The sequence below is a fragment of the Excalfactoria chinensis genome, chromosome 4, assembly GCF_039878825.1.
Source record: "Excalfactoria chinensis isolate bCotChi1 chromosome 4, bCotChi1.hap2, whole genome shotgun sequence".
Taxonomy (NCBI): domain Eukaryota; kingdom Metazoa; phylum Chordata; class Aves; order Galliformes; family Phasianidae; genus Excalfactoria; species Excalfactoria chinensis.
Window position 1 is genome coordinate 42,047,150 of NC_092828.1, and position 25,621 is coordinate 42,072,770.

A 25,621-nucleotide genomic window follows, 5' to 3' on the forward strand; every position below is an offset into this window, starting at 1 on the left:
ATGACAGAATCTGAATACTTAATGAACTTTCGTGTGTTTTTTTCTGAGAACATCCAGTGACAGAGGAATAGAGTAGTTCAATTGGAAGGGATCTTCAAAGAAAATTGGTTGCAACTGTCTGACCACTTCAGGGCTAACCAAAAGTTAAAGCTTATTGTGGAAGGTGTTGTCCAAGAGCCTCAGCACTAGCAAGTCTGGAGCATCATTGCACTTGCTTGGAAGTCTGTTCCAGTGTTTGATCACCCTCATGATAATGGCATTTTTTGTAATGTTCAGTCTGAATCTTTTCTTGTGTAGATTTGTGCTACTTCAGTATATCCTGTCTTGATGAACCCACAACTGACTATGCCATCTATGTTCTATAACCGACTATCCCCCAGGTTAATATTCTCTATATCTCCTTCACTATCTGAGGTTAAACTAGCAGATCTGTAGTTGCATATGTCTTTTCTTATGACCTTTTTGTAGATGTTAATAAAACTGTTATCAGGAACTTCCTCAGACACTTAAGGCCTTTGGTAAATTCTTGAGAAAGGTTCTGTTGTAACATCTGCTAACTTCTTCAGCACTCCGGGTTCAATCTCGTCTGTCCCTATGGACTTTTGAATGTTTAATTGACACAGTTGGTCCTTTACAATTGTGAAGACCACAAAAGAAAACTTATGTTTTTCAAGTCATGGCTCTCCAACTCAGAGGATTGAGCAGCCCCAGATCTGTCAGTACTGTTAAATGCAGTCATTAAAGCCTCAACCTTTTTCCTGTCCTTACTTGTTAAGGGATCATCTAAATCAAGTAATCAGTCCTGTGTTTTCCTTGGACCTCTTTTTGCTGTTGACATGCTTGAAAAATCTGTTGCTGTCTGACACCAAAGTGGACAGTATCCACTCCATCTGGGATTTGTCTTTTCTTGTTTTCTGCCTGCAGGCATGGCTGCCCTACATGCAGTCTGCATTCTTAAAGATAACCTCTTCTCCCACTGACCCTAGTTTGAAGTTCTCTCAATCAGTCTCACCAGGTTACAGGCTAAGAAACATTTTCCTCATCAAGACAGATGAGTCCTGTCAGGCTTCAGCAGGCCTCTTGTCTTGAACACCCTTCTGTTATTGTACTGAAATTCTGGAGCTAACTGTTGCTGACCTGGGCTTGGCTGTTCCTTTCACTATCTCTTCCTACTACTAGGACTTGATACAATTTTGCAGGGAGAACTTGTACAAATGCCTCTTCCCTTATCTCACAACCCTCAACTGCAATACTTTGTATTTATTCATTTACTGAAGTTGAGTTGGCAGACAGGCTTCTCTTCTCAATCCTTGCAACAACTTGCTTCCACTCCTTAATGTTCCACAAGTTGCAACCTATAAGCAGAACCTCCAGTTCACTAAGAACGGCTCGAACTTGTTGAAGTGCAGCTAGAAGAGATCATGAGGGTTATCAGAGGGCTGAAGCACATCTACAGATGCAGGCTGGAAGAGTTGGGATTATTCAGTTGGAGAAGAGAAGGCTCCAGGGAGACCTCATTGCAGCCTTTTGATATTTAAAGTAAGCCTATGGGAAAGCTAGAGGGGAACTCTTTGTCAGGGTGTATACTGATAGAACAAAAGGTAGTGACCATAGTAGAAAAAAATTGTGGGCTTAGATTATGTATTAGGAAGAAAATCTTTACTGTAAGGGTGGTGAGGCCCTGGCAAAGGCTACTCAGTAAAGCTGTGGATGTGCCATACCTGGAGATTTTGAAGGCCAGGTTGGATGGGGACCTGGGCAGCCTGATCTGGCAGCATGTCTGCCCATGGCAAGGGGTTAGAACCGAATGGTCTTAAAAAGTCCCTTCCAGCCTAAACTGTGCTTGGATTAGTACTCCCATAGAAATCAAATGAGTCTACTTTAGGGTAGCAGAGCCTCACAAGGAGCAAGAAACCCTCTCTGGAGTGTATTTGAAAGCTGATGCTGCTAGCCTTGTAACTGAGCTTCCTTTATAGGTATAGTCTGGAAACTAGGATGAGTTTGTAAGGGTAGCATTTCCAACTGACAAAATACCAAAAACATTTAAAAATATTATTTAAAACTGCTTACTGAAAGACAGGGAAAACTGTCAACAGTACTGCAGTTTAATAGCAGTTATTTGATCTTTATTTTTGTAACACACTGCAGGCAGATTCCGGTAGATGCATCTGTGATTACTAGACTTGATATGTAAAAATAGTTGCTTGGGGTTCAGAGGAAAATGTTGAGTTTTTTTCATGGTGCTACATTTTACTTATGTTTGGTTTTGGGAGTGATTTTCAAGAGAAGCAAATCCTACGGTAAGCTAGAAGCCATGCACGAGGAGTCGTTGAACTCTGATTTTTACCATGAGGTATTTTAACTTATTTGTAATGCATGTAAGCGAGTATCTGTTGTATGGGAAACGTTAAGCTCTGTGTTATGAAATGGCATGGGGGAATTCACCAGAATGCCACTGGTAAAATCTAATTATGTACTTGAAATTAAGTACACGCAATACATGATTCAGAGTTTTCAGATGTTCATTCAAACATGCTTAACATAAATTGCTGTTTAAATTCTATTAATCAAATGTGAATTGAATGCCCATATGTCTAAATGATGTAAAACTTATGTTTTTATACACATTGGGTAGGTTGATTGTTTTGTGCTGGTTAAAGATCTGACCTGATTTGGGGTGTTCAAGAGTTCTCAGAAGATGAGACAGAAAGCATTTTTACTATGAAAACATTACTATTATTTAAAAATCCCTTCTTGACTTCAAAAATAGTAATTAAAAAACAAACAAAACAAAAAACCAAAACAAATCAACAGGGCAACGAACAAGTAGACATCCCTAGAACTTTTGAAAGAGAGAAAGGAGTTTTCAGGCCTTATTGTCCACTTAAGTTTTTATTGGTTTAAAACACAATCATGTGTTTGTTGGGGTATAGTTGAGATACAGTTGAAATGTATTTGGGTTTTCACATAACAGTATTGCAGACACAATTCAGCAACTTGTGCAAGCACACATTTGAAAGGTTAAAGGTAGGCATTTAAAGCTTTGTAGTGATTGAAATGTGAACTTGGTTTTAGCATCAGTGCTGGTTTTCATTGAATCACTGCATTGTGCTTCAAGCCGCTGTATTCTTACTTCCTTAGAAATGACATTGTCTGCTATTCATATATTGTAGCAACATGGAAAAATAACATCACAGTGTGAGCAGAGGGTAGCTTTTAACACTAGGCCACTCTCTTTCTCCTTTTTCTTTTCTGCTATTTGACCTTTCTGTCTTGGTTTTGCTTGCTGGCAGAGCCATGTGGTGTGCTGTTAGAGTAGATCTGTTGAAGTCATCTTTTCAAATGTATCAACAGTTCTTCTAAAGTAAGAAGAGCACTCACCTACAAGTCGGCAACTGTTGCTCTTTCAGTGGTTGTATTTACCTGTCACATCTTCTTTCAAATCTTCATTGATATTTTTTCCTATTCCTTGACAACATAGAGCCTCATCCCCTTATTTTAAGTTAGAACTTCACCCTTTTTTTCTTGCATCCTCTTTATGCTGCTTTAGACAGTTTTTCAATTTCTTTTGTCATGTGCATGGTAGAATATCCTGGGTTGGAAGGAACCCAGAAGGATCACTGAGTTAGCTCATGATTCCACGTGTTTTTCCATGGTTCTGTTTCTGAAACCATATTTTATATGCGTACTTCTGCTGTACAGTTGCTCCTGTTACTGATGATACCACATATTATTGCTTTCACATCCTCTAAGCAGGATGTTAAAACCAGAGTGAGCATCCCAAGGAACTCGAAGATCTCTTTCCTGTTTTATTTATGGGTAAATATAAATAACATGTTATATTGATGATTCTGTATAAAAGATATTTTCCCTCCTGTGACTTAATTAGCTAATGCAGAGCTGAAGGTTGTCCAGCAGACGCACAAAAAGATGCATCATCCTTTTTGAAATTAAAGAGCTGTGGGGGCAGGTAAACTGAAATTTGTTTACAATAAGTAATTACTCTTATTTTAATACGTAAGTTGTGAAGTTGTCAGTCTCTGTAGAAAATAGCTGAGGTCATTTCAAAGTTAGCAGTTAATTTCTTTCGTATTAATTGATGAGTTGGTGGCTATGGATTGCTAACTGGATAGCACTTTTATTATTTATTTTCAATCTCACTTCTCAAGCTTATTTAAATTCCTCATTGCAGGCTTTGGAATGCCTGTTCAGTTTGTCTGCATGCTGGAGGCAAAACTGTCATCAAAAAAGCCAACTGGTGGCCTGGTTATATGAAGATCCTCAAGCAGTGACACAGTTGTATATGCAGTTATATTGTGCACTGCTACTAACATGGGGCACTTGTCACACTTACAAGGCATCATACGGCAGAACTGCTAACACAGTTTGTAGCAGAAGTCATAAAAGATCCTATTTTGAGGTGATGCTGTCCTTGTTAGGGAGAGCTTTCATTGTTATTTGCTTTAAGCTCTGTTTTCAGCCAGTTTCTGGTTTTTGGATCTGTTGTGGCCTCTTGTCATCAACGGTAGCTTTCCCATTCATGTGTGGCATAAGTAATATGCAAAGTCTCTCACAGGATGTGGAAAGACTCCCTGTGATATCTATAAGCTTTGCAGCAAGGCATAAGTGTCTCCAGAGCAGAGCCCCATTGTTGTTCTTTACATTGCTAACAGGGCATGCTTGCAGGCTATATCCTCACATCCTTGTACACAGTGTGAAAATTCAGACTCAAATCCACTGAAATTATATACATACCTTTTTTTTTTTTTTTTTTTTTTTAGTCTCCTGCATCTAATTCTGCAATGAACAGAGGCAAATCAATGGAAAATAATGCGCAAAATAATCTCTAAAATCATTTTCTCCCTGAAAAATGGGAAGTGCCAGGTAATGCACCGACTTTAGGATTACTGAGGTAATGTGGTGCATAAATGGTGTTGCTGTGTTGGGTAATAAAGTAAAGCTCTAAGACAGACACACAAGATAATTAAAAGTGGCAGAAGTGGTCCCTTAAGAGTTCATTGTTTAATCATCAGCTTCCTATCATTATCATCTCATCTTATGGCTTGCCAGCAATCTTGCCTAAAGCTCTTTTTATTGGGTAGTGTGATGATGTGCTTGTTGAAATGCCAGTGATGAATATATGTAGCTAATTAGGAGGCTGAGTTTCTTGTAGGACTTTTGTTTTTGTTGTTTTTTATTATTATTATTTCTGCACCTTCTTTCAGCTCACCCATGAATCAGAATCACTTGCAGAATAAGCTTGAACTATGAATACGTGGCATTTCCGGGATTACAACTCATGAAGAAATAAATGTACAAATCAAAACAGTAAATATTCCCAGCACCCTGATGTATCTGCAGGTAGAATTGACAAGAAATAAGTGATCATTTGGGACTTCATCTCTGATGGGTTTGTTGGAGAGCAGACCCTTGTGGATTTTTCTTTCTTTACATTTTCTTACATACTGCTCTGTTTTGTTTTCATACTGGAGTAAATATGTGTAACAGATCTATTGGAAAATATCTTGGAGGCCAAGATGAAGTAACACTTAACAAAACTTGATGAGTATGTGATACTTAAATGCAACACCTGGTAACAAAAATAAATGTTATCTGAAAGTTAACATACAATAAAAGTGAGACATTGTTTCTACTCTAATAGTTCTCTCCAAATTAAGTTCTGCTAAGTATTCCAGTTGGTCAAACACTGGTTTTGCAATGTATTTTGGTTTTCTTTTTTTTTTTTAATTTGTGAGAAAAGTAGAATCATAAACGTGGATAAGTTATTTTTCTTGAAGTCTCTTGTTGGAGGTAGATGACAGAATTTTTATCTCGCTATGCACTGTAATCTCTAAAGAACAATGGGTTTAAGTATATGCTAAAAATGATGAAGTTTATTTTGGTATTACTTCTGATGTTACATTGATAATGGAATGCATTTTACCACCTTGACTCTGCACAAGTCACACACTTCCTTGGGAAGCCTTCATGTAGGAAAACAAAACAAGGGGAAAAAAAATCTACCATCCATTTAAACATTTGAATGAGCAGGTAAATTCCCCAAAGTGCCAAGTATTTCCTGGTAGTATTTCCATCTGCCTAAATAGGAGAGCAGATCTTTTAGAGAGCCTAGTGCTTGCATCCCCAGTGGAGAATTAGAGAGAAATGACCGTTTGTTTTAGCAGGGCTTCTTGAAAGCCTGTCACCTTTGTTTTGTTGGATGAGTTGAGCTCCTTTGGAAGTCTCTACTTAATGTGAGTTTTAAACCCTTTGGAGAACTTGGTTCTGTTGAAAGCCGTATTCAATTTGTGGGAAATCAGACTAGTTTTTCTTCCTATTGCTCATCAAACTTAAAATAGAATTCTCAGACATAGGTGGATTTTTTTTTTTATTTTTGTTGTTGTTGTTGTTGTTGTTGTTGTTGCTATTTAATGAAGAAGTAACAGATTGGAGGACTCTGCAATACACATCAGTATTTAAACCATTTTCATCAAAGTGACACTAATTCTCAAATTTGCATGTAAATCCATGTTATCCATCCTTACAGGAGTGAGTAACTGCATTTCCAGATCAAATAAGTAGGCTGCAGGCACACTGAATGCTTTGTGCTGATGTTGAGATATAGCATTGATCTCTATCTCAGAGGGGAAAAAAAAAAAAAAACTGTCCTTTAGGAGGATTTGAGGTTTCTTTTTTGAGGATAATCATTCACCTTTGTGGAAAGATGACTTTTGCTGTGGCATAGTCTCTACACATTCTAGTTAGCAGATTTCCAGAATTGTTTCTTTACTCCATGCCTGTCCCATTAGCACAGTCACTTTGTCATTTGTATCCCTGTAATGATCACTTCTGAAACATTTACACCCTGTGTTTGGCTGGCTGGTTGCTGCTTACTCAGTGGCAAGATTATTGATTGCAAGCACTTATTAAGAAAATACGAAGCTATAAGCCATGAGGGCTGTTGATAATTCAAGAGGTGAAGCTGGCAATTACATAGGGATCAAGGGGATTATTATATACAGGACCCGGGTAAATATGAGTGGTTGCTGTGGCAGTGCTGTGATGACTGGTTGAATTAAAATGTATCATTATTGATTTTTTTTGTTGTTATTTTTATCACATTTTACATCTACATCATTTTAACACAAACAGCCTATTTTACCCTGGAGGTAGAATATGCTGCTGTAGTTTACTGATTTATGAATATCTCTGTACAATATTTTCATCTCTTGGTACAGGCTTTTATTATTTTTCACTCTATTGCTACTTTTTGAATGAGATTAAAAATCACATACCTGATCTTGGATTCTACCTCTTCCTTTGTTACTGCTGTTACACTGCCTTTGAGGAGTTTTCTTCTAATTATGAAAGTACAATGAACAGTGTGAAGAAATGGGATGAGTTGGAATTTTTACTTTTTATTTCTTTTCTTGTTTGATGTCTCATGAATTGAGCCTCTTTTGAAATGAAAGCAAAACAAACAAAAGAATTCTTCACTATCGGATTACTTTAACTTTTAATCAGGATTTTTTCAGGTTGCTTTCTGGTAGTTATTTGAGCTTTTATTAGGATTTATCTGCAAGTATTGAATGTGTTGCCTTATTTTCTGCTGTGGATAATGCTGTTCTGTGATCAGAAGAAGCTCTCTAAAGCAGAAAAACCAGAAAAACTTCATAGGTAATAAAAGGAAACCCACTATGCATCTGTTTGTACTTAATTTTGAGGAGAACTGTTAATTGTGGATTCAGGCTTAAAATCAATAACTGTTTTGGATGAATTTGGTTCTTTGAGATCAGCTATGTAGCAAGGCTGGCAGAAGGAAAGCATTAAATGTAGGTTGTTCTATGTCTGATGTTGTGATGTGTGGATGCTGGAAATGGTAGAAGTATACCTGTGTAATGAGAGCAGAGAATTGGTATGTTTTCAAATGAAGTCTGCATAAAGAGATGAAAGTTATTTGAAGGAGCTGAAGCATTCTCCCTCATTCACCTTTGGAACATCATAATGGGTGAAATCTGTCACCTCTTGTGGGGCTTGTTTTTGGTAGGACTTATGTCTTTGATAAAGGGTGTTTCTTTGAGCATGCACTTAATCCTTCTATCCAGTTTCTGCTACCAGCCAAGTAAGCACTGATTCTGCAAAATTAAGTAAAGGAGGAGAAGCCTGTGCTCCTGTTAGCATGTGCAGAAATGTAGTTTAGCTCTGTGCTGTGGAGGCAGCATCTTGTTCTAAAGTTGTGATTGTGCTGCTCACATCCTGGCGTGGCCTTGAGCAGGTGTTGGCTGCCTGTTACCTCACTACATTTATTGCACTTGTTTGTAATCTAATTGCTTTTAGTAACAAAAATGTAGGTCTCTGAAGTTTCTGCTTACGCCTGACAATTCTCAGCAACAGGTTTTGGGAAGCTGTGGCATTTTACTGAGGAGAGACTCTTCACCATGGAATGAAGTGAAATAACAAGGGATAATGTTTAGACTAGATGTAAGGAAGAAATTCATACATATGTGGGCAGTGAGGCACTGGAATAGGCTGCCCAAAGAAGCTGTGGATACCATATCTCTGAAGATGTTCAGTGCCAGGTTGGAAGAGATCCTGGGCTGCCTGATCTGGTGGGTGGCACTGCCTGTGGCGGGGTGTTAGAACTGGATGGCCCTTAAGATTTCCAACTCATTTAAGGTTCCCAACTCACCCGGCCTCTTTTTCACTATTGCTTTCTATTTATTTATTTATTTATTTATTTATTTTTAACTTCACGTGAGTAGTCTTTGTAAATTTTGCACTCCTTCCTGTATTTTCTGATAACATCAAGTTTTGAAAACATGGTGCAATTTAAAGGAAGTAAGAAAATCTTCTTTCAGCAGAAGTAAATCATGTTGGTAAGTTGAGTATAATGAAATGGCAGTGTTTGTCATAAATAATCCTAAATGTGACTTGCTGAAATAAGGTTAGATGTCTATGATATCTTTTCTTACATTTTTATTGTCAGCTTGTGTGTCAATCCTGACATTCTATTATATTGGGGAAAACAGAGACTTAGTGGTCAAGTCATAGGAGCAGTTGTTTCATATATTGGTAGGAAGTTGGCCTTCTGTTGGAGTGACTGTCCCCATGACTGCATTTTTGTACAGACAGGCACACACTTTCTCTGCCCACAGTTACAACCTTGAGGTGGCCAAACCTTTTTTATGAAATTTTATTGGTTTACTAAGTAAAACATGGTGCCTGCATCAACTGTCTGCATGGCTTCTGGACTGGAATTACCAACTACTTAAACCAGCTTGGATTTCAGACAGGGAAAGCTCTCTTTTGGCTTCAAAGTGCTGTGTAGACACATTACCAAAGTGTGTTGAAAAGAAAGGAAAAGAAAAGAAAGGAAAAGAAAAGAAAAGAAAAGAAAAGAAAAGAAAAGAAAAGAAAAGAAAAGAAAAGAAAAGAAAAGAAAAGAAAAGAAAAAGAAAAAGCCAACCTAAAGACTATGAAGATTTAGACAAAAGTATAACTCTGAGAAATATGCCAGTAGTGATAATCCTTTCCCTGATTCTTTTCTTCAGGGTAGGATTTGGGGATGAAGGTAAGATGAAGCAGGAGTTCAGTGGTTTATCCACTTCACTAAGTTTTGAGAAACTCTGACTTCAGATTTTTATTTACTTTTTTCTTCTTTCTCCATACCAGATTATAGATTTGGTCTTCAGGGCACTGTCTTACAAAAATGTTACATGGAAGAAAAATGATTGATTTCAAAACAGTCTAATCTAATAACTACTTGTGGGAAGTCTGTCATTAGAAACAAGTTAATGTTGATTCAGTGTGAGGTAATGATTTGCCTGAAAGTGGCTACCAATCACAGCTAGTGTAGAAGTAGATAACTATTCTTAGATTACTCACCTGTTAGCGAGTTGGTTAGTGGTATTGCCAGGTGTGAAAAAATCTTTTGTGAAAGAAGCAGCTTTTTTCCTTAAAGCTATTCTGTTGCTGTATGAAGTGTAGCTATGATCTTGTTGCCAGAGTGTCCCCTCATCTCCAGCCTCCCACTGGGCAGCAACAGGGGTGTTGCACCAGAAAACAAAGCAAATTGGCTTTACAGGTCAGGTTTGAATGTGAACTGAGCAAGATGTAGTTGAAAAGAGTGGCAAGACGCAGCTGAAGGTGTAGGAAGCCTTTGTTTTCTTTGAAAAGGAGGAAGACTTGTGAGTGAAATCTAGGAGTTAAGAGCTCGCTGCTGTAATTAAAACATTGTAACTCATAATAACTGAAGTCAAGCATTTTAGTTGTTGAGAAACTTGGGTCTTGATCTTACAACTTACATGAAGTAACCTTGTCACATGAACAGCTCCAGTCATGTTTAAAGAATACAGTTTATTTGTACATGTCACTCTGGTATGATGGTTTTGGGATGTCTTGAAAACCTCTATCATCCTTAAAGACTAAGAAGGAATGATCAGGAGGGACTGTAGTTCTGAAGTTCTGTAGTTCTGGCTGTATTTTGAAACTGTAACATTATATATAACCTTGGCCAGGCTAACTCTGAAATTCAGCCAGTGCTTTGAAAAGGTGTTACAAAAGCAGGCAAAGTCTGTCTCATCTCCTCCCGCTTGTATTATTATACAGCAAATTATCAGGCTGTCACCCAAAACTTTAAACAAACTTTTCATTTTCTTTGGGCTGGGATTGGGACAGCCAGGCTGAGAGGTGTTAGGAATATACTTCCCTAATTTGAGTTAGAAATTCTGCTCTACACTACTCTGAAAATCCAAGTGGGAGAAAGAAAAACCTATGGTTAGGTGCCCAGCAGCCATCAGATGTCTTTATAGCTGTATGTGTTTGTGCTTCTGTTTCCAGTTTCTTAGATGTTGTTCATTGGCCATTCTCATAATTCTGGAGGTTTTTAACTCTGTATTGTCTCTAATCAACTGCTGTGGATATAACACTAATTGAAGCTGAAACCTGTATTTTTCATAAGAGGGAAGTGTGACGCTTGAGACGTGGTCTTGTTTTCTTCTTAACAGTTAAGGCAGTTTGTATGGGATGAACTCCTGACATTTTGGATGTTTTGTTCAAATCTTCAGTCTGTACTCAAGGTCTGTGCTTTTTTTCCACGTACTCCAAATGCTTGCTATTTGTCAGGCAGTTAGGTATATAGTTCGCTTGTGCTGGAACACAGGGTGAGTTGCAGCAGGAGAGTCTTGTGTCCTTTGGTAAGAAGCAGTTGTTTTCCTTGTCCCCTCATTCATGAGAAGAACATAGCCAGCAAAACTTAATTCAGTCTGCATTGAGGAGGAGTCTTACCTGATTCACAGTCTCTCTCTCTGTAATGGAAACTTCCCTTGTCAGTCAGGGTGACTTGGGAAATTCTCTATATTTCATATAACTAGTGCTTGCTTATATCTAGCTCTGTCTCTTTCCATTTCTTCCATAGAAAGATATTTAATGAGGTTGTTTCGTGCAGTGAGCTCTTATCTCCTTCTTCACACCCCTCGATCTGCATTGTATGATTGGCTCTATGGTATTTCCTACCTGGACCCGGGGGATTTTCTTTGAGAGTCAGAACATGAGTAACACATCTTGCTTTAGCATCTGGGTCTCTGGATCGTTGTAGTTACTATATGGATTCCATAGTAATATTGTTCTGAAAGATTTACAATTGTTAAATTGAAGGCCTGCACTCCTTTTTGCAAATCCATATCCACATTTTCCTCCTCAGGAACACCTGATCTACATAGTGAGGGCAGTTGATAAATATACAAGATGAGTTCTGGAAACATTGGAAGTGCTATGAATCAGTGAACACCTTCTCCCTTTCAGCCCTGCAGGAACAGATGGACTGGAGAATACAAGGCATCAGTAATTTATGAATGGCTGGGACAGTGCTTCACTTAAATAAAACAACACACAGCATAAAAGACAGTGTTTGAGCCTTGTTCCCAGGCCTTCACTACGGAGTACTTCTATGGAGTGTATAAAGGAGTTACTTCTGAGTCTGTGCTTCTAGACTCTGATGAATAATATATTTAAGTGTTTTAAGTGTCATTGCTACAAATAGGTAGTGGATAGGGAAAAAATATAAAAGGGACTGATTTCCAAATTAATTTCAGTATGTTGGAAGAGTGTATAATACTGTTTTGAATGCTACTACCCATTGTAGTTCTGATATTTCAGGAAATTGTCTGCATTTTGAACACTAACTGTGACCAAAGATAATTTGCTGTATGCTTAATGCTTCTGATATATTTTGATCTGGATATAGTATAATACATAATTTTATGCTTTATTCAGGCATATCAGTATTTTATTTGTTGCAGTACAACCCTTTTGCTGCATTGTAAGTGCTCCAGTTGAATGTATTTGAGTAGTTTCCTGGCCTGAGGTTTTCAGCACTGATGTTGTCTTCTTTCATATTCTTCCTCTGCTTTGTTGTTCTTTTTTTTTAATTATACCCGTGTTGTGCAAATGGGAAATTGACGCTTAGAAATCATTTTGTGTTGAGATTCACACTGAATTATTTTTTGAGAGATGACTTTACAGGTGTGGTTTTTTTTTCTGCATAACCTTTTCCTGCATGCATCTTGCTTAAGAATGTCAGCAACATATAAATTCAGAAGTAACACACTGAGAGATAATTGCTGAAAATATGTTGATACACTGAAGGAGCAAGGCAAAGCGGACTCTGCCAAGTAGCATTCTAGCCAATGAAAAACTGAGCTCTGCATTGTATCTTTAGGAAAGTGGTTTAGAGATTTGGGTGGCATTGTCCCATTGGGAACCAGTGTTCCAAAGCTAGCTCCCATCTGAATTGACTTTTACATTTTTTCTGAGAACGCTTTTTCCAAGAGCAATACAAAAGTGTCAAATGTCACTGAGGTGCAATGTGTGAGTTGGTGCCTGCAGTTGCTTTGAAATTTCTGTCAACATCTGTGGAACTGATAGGCTTACAAGTGCTGATTGTAACATTATGCTGCTGGTCCTCTGGTTGCAGTTAATTGCATGCTGTATTGGTACTAGTTGCTTGCTCTTAATGTGCATGCTAGCAAGTGGAAGAGTTTAGCAAACATTAAAAATCCCATTTTCCTCACGTCCAAGTGAAATTAAATGTTAGAAGTCACCCATTGCTCTTATTTCATTTACCCTGAAGAACTAGAGATTTGTTTCTAATAAGCAGTGTAAAGTCGCTTAATTATTTACATTTGCTAAAGAGGCAGTGTTTATAGTTGTACAGTGCTCATAGTACTGAGCCGCATTTTCCTAAGACCTGTTCTCTTTATTGTGCTGTTCCCGCTCTGTGGATCAGTGCTGGGCAGAACGTCTTTCTGAGATGTGCTTCTGCATGAAGCTCTCCTACACATTAGTTGCCCATATGCATTTTCAAAACAATCAAGAGCTCTAATTCCAAAGAGCTGCTGACAGTGATTGAAATAATACATCTGATGCTGGCACTTGGGGTGTTTTTATCCTAAGAACAGATATAGCTGTGTCAGAAACGAAATAGAGGACAATTTTGTTGATACCAGAACGAATTGTTGGGACATATGCACTTTGGCGTAGCAAATATGGAATCATCAGTTCCTAAATTTTGTGAACTGGTAAAGAAGCCAGTGCTAAGGGTTGGATATCCTTTGTGCTCTTAAAAAGTCCAAATAATCATACAGCTTTCACTGAAAGCAAAATCCCAAATCCTCAGGTGTTCCCTCTGGGGAAATGTTGCCAATATACCTTCCACTCAGTATCAATATTCTGGCAGTTTATACTCCTAACATTTGCCTAATGGGCAAGGTTTTCACCTCCAATGTGGTTCATGTTGATGGTGGAGGGAAGTAGGGAGAATATTATGGGAAATTTTATGCAGTTACGTGACTAATAGGATAAGAGGTAATGGCTTTAAGTCGCACCAGGGAGGTTCAGGTTGAGTATTAGGAAACACTTATTCTCAGAAAGAGTTTTGATGCAGTGGCACAGGCTGCCCAGGGAGGTGGTGGAGTCACCATCCCTGGAGGTGTTCAAAGAACTGCAGAGATGTGGCACTGAGGGATGTGGTTGGTGGACATGGGATGGGGGTTGGACAGGATGATCTTACAAGCCTTTTCCAACCTTAATGATTCCATGATTCTATTCTACCATTCTATGACTACTTCTATGTATTGCTAATGTTGTGGAAACTGTGAGCGACATGAAACATAAGACACCACACTCACTGGAACTTTTTTATTTTTTATTTTTTTTTTTCATGCAGGATCTGCTTGTATTATCTCTGAAAACATCTATTCAGTTATTTGGGTAGAGCTGAGTTTTGCTGCTTCTTAGTCAGATCCAGACTGAGCCCCACAAGCCAGAGGCCTAATCAATACCATACTAACTGCTCCATTAATCCTCTTTTGCTGCTATTTCTCTCCCATCTATCCAGGAGACTGTTGTTACCTCAGAGCAGATAATTGATTTTTTCTAGGTAATAACTGTAGCAGCTTATCAGTGATATTTTCCCCCATTCCCCTGTACTGCAGGTCCCTATTACGGTCTGGCAGATCAGAGCTGCTTTCTGATTACTCTGAAGCAGTGACTGTATGAACTGCAGCCTAATGCAAAAAGCCACAGTCAGTGCAACTACCAGCCATGCCTAACTGCCTTATCCTTGCATCTTGGTGGTGGTGGGAGAGGATCTCGTTTTATTCAGACTGATTTATAAACTTCTGTGTATGACAGGAAGTACAAAGCTTTACTGGTCTTCCTTTCACCATGCTTTGCTACAGATGGAGAGTGTAAAGTACTGTTCCTTTCCAGTATTAATAAAACCGTCTACACATAAAAAATAGCATTGACTTTTAGCAAGAGTAATCATTCTTCCTTTTGTCTACCACCTTTGAAATCGGTATAATTTCATCTTTGAACATATACCATTTTGTAGCTGGAATTTGAGGTGAGCAGGGATTTGAGTTGCTTAAGAAAGTAAAACTGATATGGCTTTGCACATGACTTTCTGCATGTTGTAGTGTAACCGGAACAACTTTAACTTCATGTGCCCATTAAATATAAGCACAGATAAAGGGTTTTGATTTGGTGTAAAGATCTTAGGTGTTATGCTCATGCTACTGAGCTCACTGAACTCAGATTTACTTTACATCTGTACTGATATACTGTGGGGGGAAAAAAGAATTACAGGTGCATTATTTGTAGCAGCAATGAAACAATCTTGTTCTCTTTTAGCTACACAGGTGGAGAATGAATTTCCAGGTGCACCCAGAGCTCTTTTTGAGTGTAGGAGATCAGCTTCTAGAGAATGATTTGCTTTTCTAAGTTGCCTTAGAACTTGTTTGAATTTTGAGGACTTCCTCTAGCCTCTAATGCAATCTGTAGCTACTATTGCCCTGTGCCTGACCTGGTAACTTTTAATGTCATGGTCTTAACAACAGAAAAACACAAAGCCTTGAATCTCTTGCTAGTTTTCATTGCATGCCGATCTGTTTTATTGCAACAAAGTATAGTATCTATTAAGGCAAAACAAAAACAAACAAACAAACAAAAAAACAAAAAACAACCCAAAAACAAAAAGAAACAACACCAACTCATTGTGCATGCTCCATTAAGTTTTTTATGATACTAAACTAAGGTTTGTCTGGATGCAGTGTGTAAACATCTAAGGACATGGGAAAGGGTAATTAATGCTTAATCTTTTCTCATCAGTAGGCCCAGGCAAATTACACTGGTGGATGAAAACTGAGAGGTTTTGTTCCTTAATCATTTTTTGCCAGGAAATTCTTTTCTGGAAGAACACAACCCAGAAAAATACAGATCTCTGCCTGAATTTGAGACTAGCATATAATAAGGAGGAGTTACAGCTCCTATACGCAGCTGTAACTTGTCTGTGGGAAGCTGCTCCACAGCTGTACCTTGTTAATGTTAATTATTATATATGGCCCTTGCACTAAAGGGGGGGAGGGTGTAGAGGTTCCTTTTACTAGTCAACTATTGCTGGTAGAGGACTTGGTGGATGCTCTACTAGCTGCTGTTGGTGCTGTGAGTAGCTTTCTATTAAATTGATGAATATTAACTAACTTTTCTGGGACTGGCAAATTTTGCACTGAGCTGGTGCTTGATTTGCTTTGTCACCCAGGTGCTCCTTAGCATTTGTTAAGATGAAACAAAAAGCCTTAGTCTTATGGATGCTCAGTTAATGTAGTGTATAAGGGCAAGGCTGAAACAATGTTGTGTTTCATTTCCTAGCTAGAAATGGCGGAAACCTTGATATACTTAGGCTTGTGGCATGTCTGCTGCATTACAAAGGTTGCCTGTGTTTTGTGAGGGAGACCACAGTCAATGTGATGGCTGTATGTTAAATTGTTTTGTTATATTCTTATTTGAAAAGGGAAAAATAGTGGTTTGAAAGATAGGGCAAAATATGATTTTCTCATTCCTTCCCTCATTGAAAAATGACTTTATGTTATACAGTAAGGATCTAGCTTGTCTTTGAAGTCAAGATGTTGATGTGGTTGTTGCAGAACTGTAATGAAACTGTAACTGCTAAGTGTGAGTAGGTGAGAAGAAACCACTCAGAGAGCAGCTGATAAGGTCTGTAACCAGGAGAGACATATGGATGGAGTACCAGCCTTCTGTGCAGCCAGCTGGGCTGCAGCTTCCTGGGGTAATGTCTGGGGAGCTGAAGAAGCCAGGCTGAGCTTTACTTTTCCATCCATAAGTCATGGATCCTTGTTCTTTGCCATGCCCACTAGAAGCAAATCACATGACAGATGAGGAACTGCTCAGCTCCCCTTTAGATTAAGGCTAGAGATTCTTTCTTGTTTTGTGCAGTGGATTAGAAATAGAACTCTGTACAGTAAATGGCCTTCCGAAGAGTCATGACTTCTGTGTCAAAGAACTTAGAGTTAACAAAAAATAATTATTTCCTCATTTATTAATTCACCTCATAAATAAGAGTGATTTTGGCTTAGTATATGAATGCATAATAATACCTAAATTAAGTATAGAAATGACAGGAATAGAGAGGCTTAGGATGTGCTGTGATTTAGTTTATATGTATAGCCTCACTTAGCTCCCTGTGATTTGTATGTTATGAGACACTGTGATCAGAAGCATAGAAGAATGATAAATATTTAGAAAGAGATATTTGTTTTCTTCTGATTTCTCCTGACTTCTCTATTGCAAAGGGAGCTCTTAATTGAGGGGGCTGAAGCACAGCTGGTTGTTTCTATCAGAAATTGCCTGTCTCTAATTAGGGCAAGCAAGTGCAGAGTGACAAAAGCAGAAACATGGGTGAAGAATGCCATGGAGCATTTGGGGCTCTTCTGCTTCTTTTCCCAGAAGGTTTTTTTTTTGTCATTATGCAAGAAACTTTCATGAATGGGACCCACAAGTTCTTCCTTTTTTTTCACATTTCCAGTTAGTAAGCAGGTCTGCTTTCCAGAGACTTTGAATGCTTACTGCTCACTAATTTACATGGATCTCTTTGTTAAATGCCATTAAAATCATGCGGTAATTTAGGAATCTACTAATTTTACATCCTTTTGAACTAAACTCTGCATTATGCCATGGTAAGCTAGGAAATACCACTTGCTGTTATGGTTTTGTAATTAGGTTCGTGTTGCTATTCCACATCAGAACATCATGTGGGATAATGGGAGTTAAGGAGACAAGTTTTTCTTTTTTTTTTCCTTTTCTGTGGACTGCCTTAAATGGGCATGGGGGGAGGGGGCGGCATCGCAAGGAAGGTCGGGAAGGGGAAGGGGATTCCGCCTGGTTCCCTGCGAGGAGATGGAGTGGTTGGAACTTCCCGCCTCCCACCGCCCGCCGGTGAGATTTGGACTTGGTTTTCTGCTTGTTAAAACTCTGTCGTTGTTGTTTAGTGTCATTGGGTTCATTAAACTGTCGTTCGTTCTCAGATCATTCTTTTTTTTCATGTTTTCTCTCCTAGACCCATTCGCAACCTTCCTTCCCTTCCCCTCTCCCGGAGCGCACGTGGCCGGGCCACGCCGCGCTGTTAGAGAGGGGAGGTACTTTGTTCCTTGTCTCCCTGGGTTTGTTCCCGCTGTCACGGAGTGAGCTCTAGTGAGAAGTCGGTGACACTTGCAAACTTCTAAGAAGCTTCATAAAGGGAAAAATAGTTAACATCTGATAACTGTGCAAATATTACAGTGATGACAGCAGGAAAGAATCCTGGAGGGCGTTATTAATTCTTCTATAAGAGCAAGGCTTAGTCTGTGCTTAGTAGATAAGTGTTGGTCTTCTCATCAAGTAGTGTGGAGATGGACGCTGTTTCAGTGAGTCTTATTGTAAGAAACATAGATTTGTTCTTAATCAGTGGATGAGGCTTTGAAGACTGTTCTGACATAGTGCATTTCCATTTAAGGAAGGCAGCATCCACTCAGGGAAAATGAACAAAATGCAGAAATATGAAGTAACTGGAGTTGTAGGTGAACTTGCATCTGGCATCTCCAAGTGAGAACGGGAGAAAGAATAAATGAATACAGAATAAAGGGCTCAGATTCAAGTCTGTTTTTGTATTTCTATGTATCTGCTCATACAGCTTTCCAGATTTTTCTCTTGGGGCTGACAATAATTACTGTAATATAATAATTACAAGCAAAATGCATCTGTCTGTTTCTATTACAAAGTACTCAGACTCTTGGTGTTTGTGATGCTTTTTCTACTATCGAAATCTGTTTGTTTGGGGGAAGCATGTGAGGTGATATGAGGCTGGAAAGGGTGTAGAAAGTTACAAGTTGCACTTATTCCTTCAAGCACTGTTGAAAGATAGCATAATCCTTTTGCAATCATATCAAAGAATAATGACTATCTTTGATTCATACCTGTACCACCATTAAATAATAATTAGCATTACAGGAAACATTGTTTCACACTGGCGTGTGGTAGTGACTGGTCCTGGTTCCCTATTAAAATAATTTATGTATGGGAAAATGCTGAGCTGCTTTTCTGCTTTCTTTTTTTTTTTTTTTTTTTTTTTTAATTTTTATTTTTTATTTTTTAGAAAAAACTTTTAAACTTTAATCTCAGTAAGAACTAATTCATTTCCCCTGTTCCTTTAGGAAAGTCTTGTTGCTTTATATTAGGTGAATTTATCTCCAGAGAGACAGCTACCTGGCTAAGAATTGTTCTCTTGCTTGAAGTGAACCTGTTAATGAAAATAAGGAAAATCACAAACTTTTACCTTACTACAGATTTGGGCAAATCCTCTGTTTCTCAAAATAATTATTGCAAGAAGAAAGTGAAGATGCTTTAAGCAAATGATGGTGCGTGTGCTGAGTACTCAATTGTCTGACCTGAATGAAAAGTGGGGAAGGAAGGCACTGATGTCTGAGCTGATAAATTTGAAGCCAAACTCGTGTAACTTTATAGCCTAAAAATGTTATACTAAGCATTCTATTACTGTTTTAAGCATTCCTTTGATAGAGAATTCAGGTAGCTCTTCTCAAAATATTCTGTGTCAACAACCTATCCAGCTGGGCTAGATTGGATCTCTGTGACAGTGCTCTGTTTCAAACAGGGGCCACCTTTGACACTTTTGTAACTTCTACTGCTTGAGCTCAAGAAGTTGCTCTGTTATGTAACAATCTCCCTTCTCCATTTGGTGCTGTTATGAGTCCAATTGTAATTCCTCAGTACTTTCACAGTGGATGGCAACTGTGGAAGAAGTAATAGATTTTTTTGCATTGCTGATACTCTACAGCCCTTCAGATTTGGATAATAATTTAGTTTGATTTGTTGTTTAGTATTTTTTGAAGGGTTTGTGAGTATTACTGACCATTAATGTAAGCACTAGGAAGTGTTTGCTAGGGCCATGCTTAATGGGAACAGTCACTGTATGACATTTAGAGACTCAGACTACCAGGTTGGATCAGACTTGAGAATCATCTCTTTGCCTCATTTTCCTGTGGCCTGCCCCAAATGCCTGGTGGAGTGGTGAAGCCCAAGAGATAGTTACTATCATATTCCTATAGAGTAGGTCTCACCTTTCTCTGCTTGTTAGGGCTGTCACCCTCTAGTACTCTATCCGCTGTAAGAATTCTAATAGTTAACAGTTAATCTGGACATTTTTGCTATCCATAAAAACATCCCAATGTGAAAACCCCTTATCTTCAAGGACTTTTCTGTGGCAAAATTTTATCCTCTTCTGATACAGTGCAAGAAAAATATTTTTTCTTCTCTGCTTTTTCTTAGGCTTGTGTTTTATAGGAAGTTTTCAGTCTTTTTCATTTTTGAGTTGTGCATCCTCTGTATACCGGTATTTTCATGTATGTATCGTGTCCTTACTCATCCCTGCCTTTAAAGTAAGAGTTGTGATTGTGTTCCACCAGTCTCTTCTATTCTAATTTGGGGCAGTTTGCTGATGTGTAGTTAGATTCTTTGGACATTCTTCACACATAGTAAGACCAAGGCCTGTATCACTGTATAATGATCTTTTTTCAGGCATTGGGTCTAGAGCAAGCTAAACCTAGGATGCTGTTTCTGAACAAGTGCTTGAAATGGCAGTATTTAGTGTTGGCTAGTCACAGCTTTCATATCTAAGGGACTAATTTCAGTTTTGGCAAGTATCTGATACATTGTGAGAAGAGTTTAAGTGCTTTTAAAATGACAGCCATTATTTTTTTTTTTCTGTAAGATTGAATCAGATATGAGGTCAAAGATCAGAAGATTAATTCTGCAGCCTGGAAGAATCCTTCTAAGCTGGGCAGTGTGGCTTTTATGACTTGGGCGGCCTTTTCCTTTGAATAACAAGGACGATGTAGCTGTGCCAAGGACAATCCAAAATACAAACAGTAACGATGCTGCAATTCATCTTAAGGGTTCTTATTAAAACTCTGCAAGTAGGACTCTTTGATGTAGCTGGGTGCATTATTGACTTTAAAACAAAGCTGTGGCCTATGGGAAGTATAAAATCCTGACCCAATATAACTGAAATAATCAAAAGAACAATGAAGAGCACATTTAAGCTCACCGAATGTATTCCCACACTGCCCCTTGGAGAACTTACAGAGTAATGCAATCTTTGATTATGTGGCCTGTCTACATTTAAAATAATCTCTTAAAAAATAATTCTTGTTCTAGTATCCTGTTTGCATAAAAAATAAAATAACAAAGCAAGTAAATGTGTTCACAAGCCAAAACATCAGGCATCAGATCAAAACGCAGAATTATGCCAGTATTTATGCTTTGGGACAATATTACTAAACCATATTTCTGCACAAAATCCAAAGTAAATACTTAAATAAATGAGATGAAAGTTTAGGTCAGCTGCTAAATTGAGACCGGAGCTATGGACCCTGAGAGGGAACTGGGCTGAAGGCCTGCAGTGGTTTGCTTACGTTTTTCTATTAGAGCTAGCAGTGTTCATACTGCTATGCAGATTTTTCTAATAGATCTCCCAATTTATTTATTTATTAAGAGAAGTCTAATGACAGTAGTAAAATACAGTGACAATAGAATCAGAATGGCTTCAGTCTGACTGCTCTGAATGAAAAAGATACAAAAGAATACATGTTAAAAGCTTAAACAAAGGTGAAGGTCCTCGCTTTAAACAGTGCTTTTCGATAGAGAGGACCAAACATTTGAACAACCTGTGCTAAAGGTTGTTTTAAAACAACAAAAGAAAACAAAACCACAAAAGAAAAAAAAAAAAAAACAAAAAAACTCTTCATGAGGATTTTAAATTGGGAGCCATCAAGCTCCAAGTTCTAGTCCTTTAGGACAGGATAGGGACTAGAAAGAACTTACATTACTTCACTGGTTTTAAGCTCCTACGCACGAAACTGCTTTTTCAATGATGTGTGAAGCAGTATCTTCTGTTTTATCTGGAAAATTTTAGTGGCTTTATATTCATATAAGAACACTTCCCTTAAGAGCCTGAAAGTATGTCACAGACTGACCAGGGTTGCTTTCTCCCAGAAGGTGAAGAATGATATTGAGATCTGAAGAGCTTAATGCACATAACCAGAATTCTCTTGAAATTTTCCTCTTCTGTGCGTCTAAACAAATTTCTGGGAAAAAAACAGTCTCTCCTTCTCTGCTTTTTATTTTTCTTCCAGATGGAGAATCAATTCCAGTCACAGCTGCTGATCGGGCTTGCTTGCGCCCTCTGGCTGTATAAAATGCATGTTTCTGTCACTGAGGTTTAACTAAAAGGATTTATGCTGGCTGATGAGCCACCCCTTTTTAGAGCTGAAATAGTTTCTCTACTCTGTTTTGCCAATTAAGATTCTGTATATGCTCTTATTTCTATTACTTCTAAACACTTCTGTTTTTGGCTTTGTAACCTGCTTGGTCTTCTAGTAGACATGATCTTCATTAGATTTAGGAGCACAAAGCCAGACCCATGCTGTGTGCATGCAATGGACTTCTGTACACTGCTATGCATCTCTGCAGTACCCACTTTTAAAGAGGAGGTGATAGATCAGTTCTTGTCTGTTAAGCTCATAAGATCCCACTGTTTTGAAACAGTGCTATTTTAAAGTTGATTTCTGTTGCAGTTTGATCTTTGTGAAGCTGTTATGTTTTGATTGGATCTTATTTAAATTTGTGGGAAAATAAAAGATATTTAGACAAATAAGTAAATCAAACAGCCTTGCTATTTGGATGCCTGTGATATTTATCTTGGGTGTCCCATTGGACTCCTTTGACATTGTACCAAGTAGTGGAAAAATTTACTATTAAAAAAACATAACATTTTATCATGAATGATATGCAATATACTATGCTACATCATTGGTAACTGTAGATCAATTGTACATGCAAGTTAAAACAATAGACAAAATATGAAGTGATAATGTTACAGAATGCTGTGTTGGCCTACAGTGATCCTGGTTGAGAAAAAGCATTTGAACGTACTTGCATTGTACTGATTTATTGTTATTTTTTTCCAAATACTACCGTCTGTGATTACATTATTTCATTCAATGTGATCTAAATTAATGAGTAAAGCCTTGAAAAATTGCTCTGGTAAAGATAACCTGGTCACAATCCACTTCTGAGGCTTCTCTTTATTACAGACCTTTGAAGAAACTGTCTTTCAATACAGCATACAGACTAGCAGAAACTGGAGCAGATTTGAGGTGGAAAACAAAATATAGTGTATATAATGTACTGTTAAGGAAAAGAGATATAAATATTAAAAGATAAAAAAAAAAAAAGAAAAGAAGGAAGCTATAGATAAAGAAAGTAGGAGATTAAAAGAAAATAACGACTGATTCTGTCTTCTTCACATATCTCTTTTTGACAATCTCAGAATGTGTTTTGCTCAGCCAGACCCAGGTAATAAAGGATTGTTGAGGGTGCACAAATGTCTTTTTTTTTTCTTTCTCAAGGTATATTACTAAATCAAATGTGATATGATCTGATCCAGATTCTCCAGTCGCACAAACATGAGTGTGGGGCACATAGTAATGCCACAGTCTGATTTCAAAATTGTGGTTTTACAACATAAACAAATTCCTTATATTGGGAAACAAGTCAGTTACCCTTGAAAAGCATACTTTTGAGTATTTTGACTAAGCATGCAGTGTAACACTTTATTACTGATTTACATGTGGAAGTATTTTTAAGGTGGTCAGCAACGTATGACCTGATTGCTCATGCTGTCATGTTGGTATATGTGGCATTCCAATTAAACACAACCATATCCCCTTGCATCTGCAGGTATAGTTTAGTGTTCAGTGTTTGATAGATTGGGTGGGCAGTAATAATGAGTTAATGTAAGTCTTTTGATTTTTCTCTAGGTCCGAAGGTGGCTTAACTTTCTGGCTCAAATGGAACTACAAGATGTGTGAATGAAGGTAGGCAAGGTGAATTCATTCCTTTGACATACAGTCTTCTGAGGTATTGTCAATCTTATTAAATATGTAATCTGGCAGAAGAATGCTTCAAAAACAGTAGGTCAAAAATAGAATGGAAACAACAATTTTGTCTCTTGTATTTCTGAATATTGAAAAAGTGTCGTCCTTCAGTTCTTGAAAGAACCTTGTGGAAAAATCATTGGAAAATATTTCTGTCATTTGCTGTTAATATTTAATGGAAAAAAAGTGATTAAAAATCGCTATTACATTTTTACAATGTAGCTTTTGAGTTGCTAGAGTGCACTTGTGTAAACTGCTGATTTGAGGATGAGAAAAGGATTTTTTTAGGTGAATGTTGGGTCCTCACTGTAACCAATTACCGTGAGAAAATAGAGCTTTAAGTAAAATGCCAAACAAACCCATGATAGAAATAACGATAACCAGTTTTCAAGTGTGTTTTCTGCTGCCAGAGAAATCTGAATGAATTCTTGCTAGTTTTCGAGAAAAGTCTGACATACTCGGAAGATGGAAAAGGGTGAAATGCACACTGTGATTAATTCAGGCCTATGTAATATGCTGTTTCTATAAAGTTATTGTTTGTGCTGTGCACTTATACCTAGCAAAGCTAATTAGCTACCAAAATGCCAGTAATTACCTTTTGTCTTAAAGCAGAAGACAAGGAGTGGTCTTTTGCTTCTTGAAAAGAAATTCTGACACAGAATTGCTTTAATGACTCACCTAAGTCTTAACATTGTATAGGCAGCCTCATGCTTCTTTCTGGAGTTTTTGTATTGGTGGAGTAGTGCTAGGAAATGAACGATTGTCACAGGAATCATGCTCTGAATACTTCAGCACAGATAGAAGTGTAAATTCCTGTCTCCTTTTTTCATATGGAGATTAATGTTACTGAAGTGAATGAATTGTTTAGTCTTATTTTTAAAAAAGCTAATTTATAGTTCTGTTTGGTAAATATGATAACGCTGAAGTATCTGATATGCAGTAGAATATAGAAAAGGGTGTAGTACTTTCATTATAAGTGTTTGCAGCACTTGTGTAGCAGCAACAAATGTTTTCAATGCTGTCAAAGTGTCAATAAGAGACTCCTGTTCCTTGCGGCATCAGTGTGTTTTGTCTAAACAGGGATTCACCTCCATAGTATTAAAAGCCTACTTTTTTTTCCCACTTTGTATACTGTTGCATGCTTTGTTACTTGAAGTTAAAGGGAAATGTTATAATGGAAAAATTTGATATTCAGTTCTGTATGCCTGAATAAGTAGATTTATTTTGAATTTGTGTTTATTTAATTCATTGGTATTAAAAGTGGGGACATAGCAGGTCTTCTATTAGCTAGTTTGTTAAAATTGGTTATTTTTAGACTAATACAGTGAGTATCTGTACATCTATCTACTAGTGCTGTCTGGACATAGAATTTCAGAAGACCATTTTGTCAACATATAGTTCCAACACGACTTTTAAGTTAGGTCTAACTTTGACAAAATGAGCTGGATACAAGCTATTTAACTGAAACAAATGTATGGACTGTGGTTTTAATGTCAGGATTACCATTTGTCCTGTTATCTTTTCACCTGCAGTGGAGCATCTTCCAGGCACAGGACAGGCAATAATTAGGTTTGTGGGTAGCCAACCACTACTATCAGCTGGTCCTCAGAATTGTCTCTGCTGCCTTAAACTTTGCTCAGTGAACATGTGTTTTGGCCTACAGATTCTTGTCAAGTGCTATGTATCCTTAGAAATTATCCTCAAATCAGGTGCTGAGCAGGTGCAAAATGTTGTTTGTTTTCACTTTAGTTCCTTTTTGTTCTTGCTAGAGTAGA

General features: G+C 37.8%; 1 long non-coding RNA gene across 1 annotated transcript in view; it reads left to right on the top strand.

The window, feature by feature from the left end:
• LOC140251871 (uncharacterized) overlaps positions 1-23,786 on the top strand; it is a 71,321-nt gene extending 47,535 nt beyond the window's left edge. The window contains exon 4 of the long non-coding RNA XR_011903482.1: positions 23,730-23,786. This is a non-coding gene — a long non-coding RNA (uncharacterized lncRNA). The remainder of the gene's footprint in view (positions 1-23,729) is intronic.
• Positions 23,787-25,621: the final 1,835 nt, after the last annotated feature.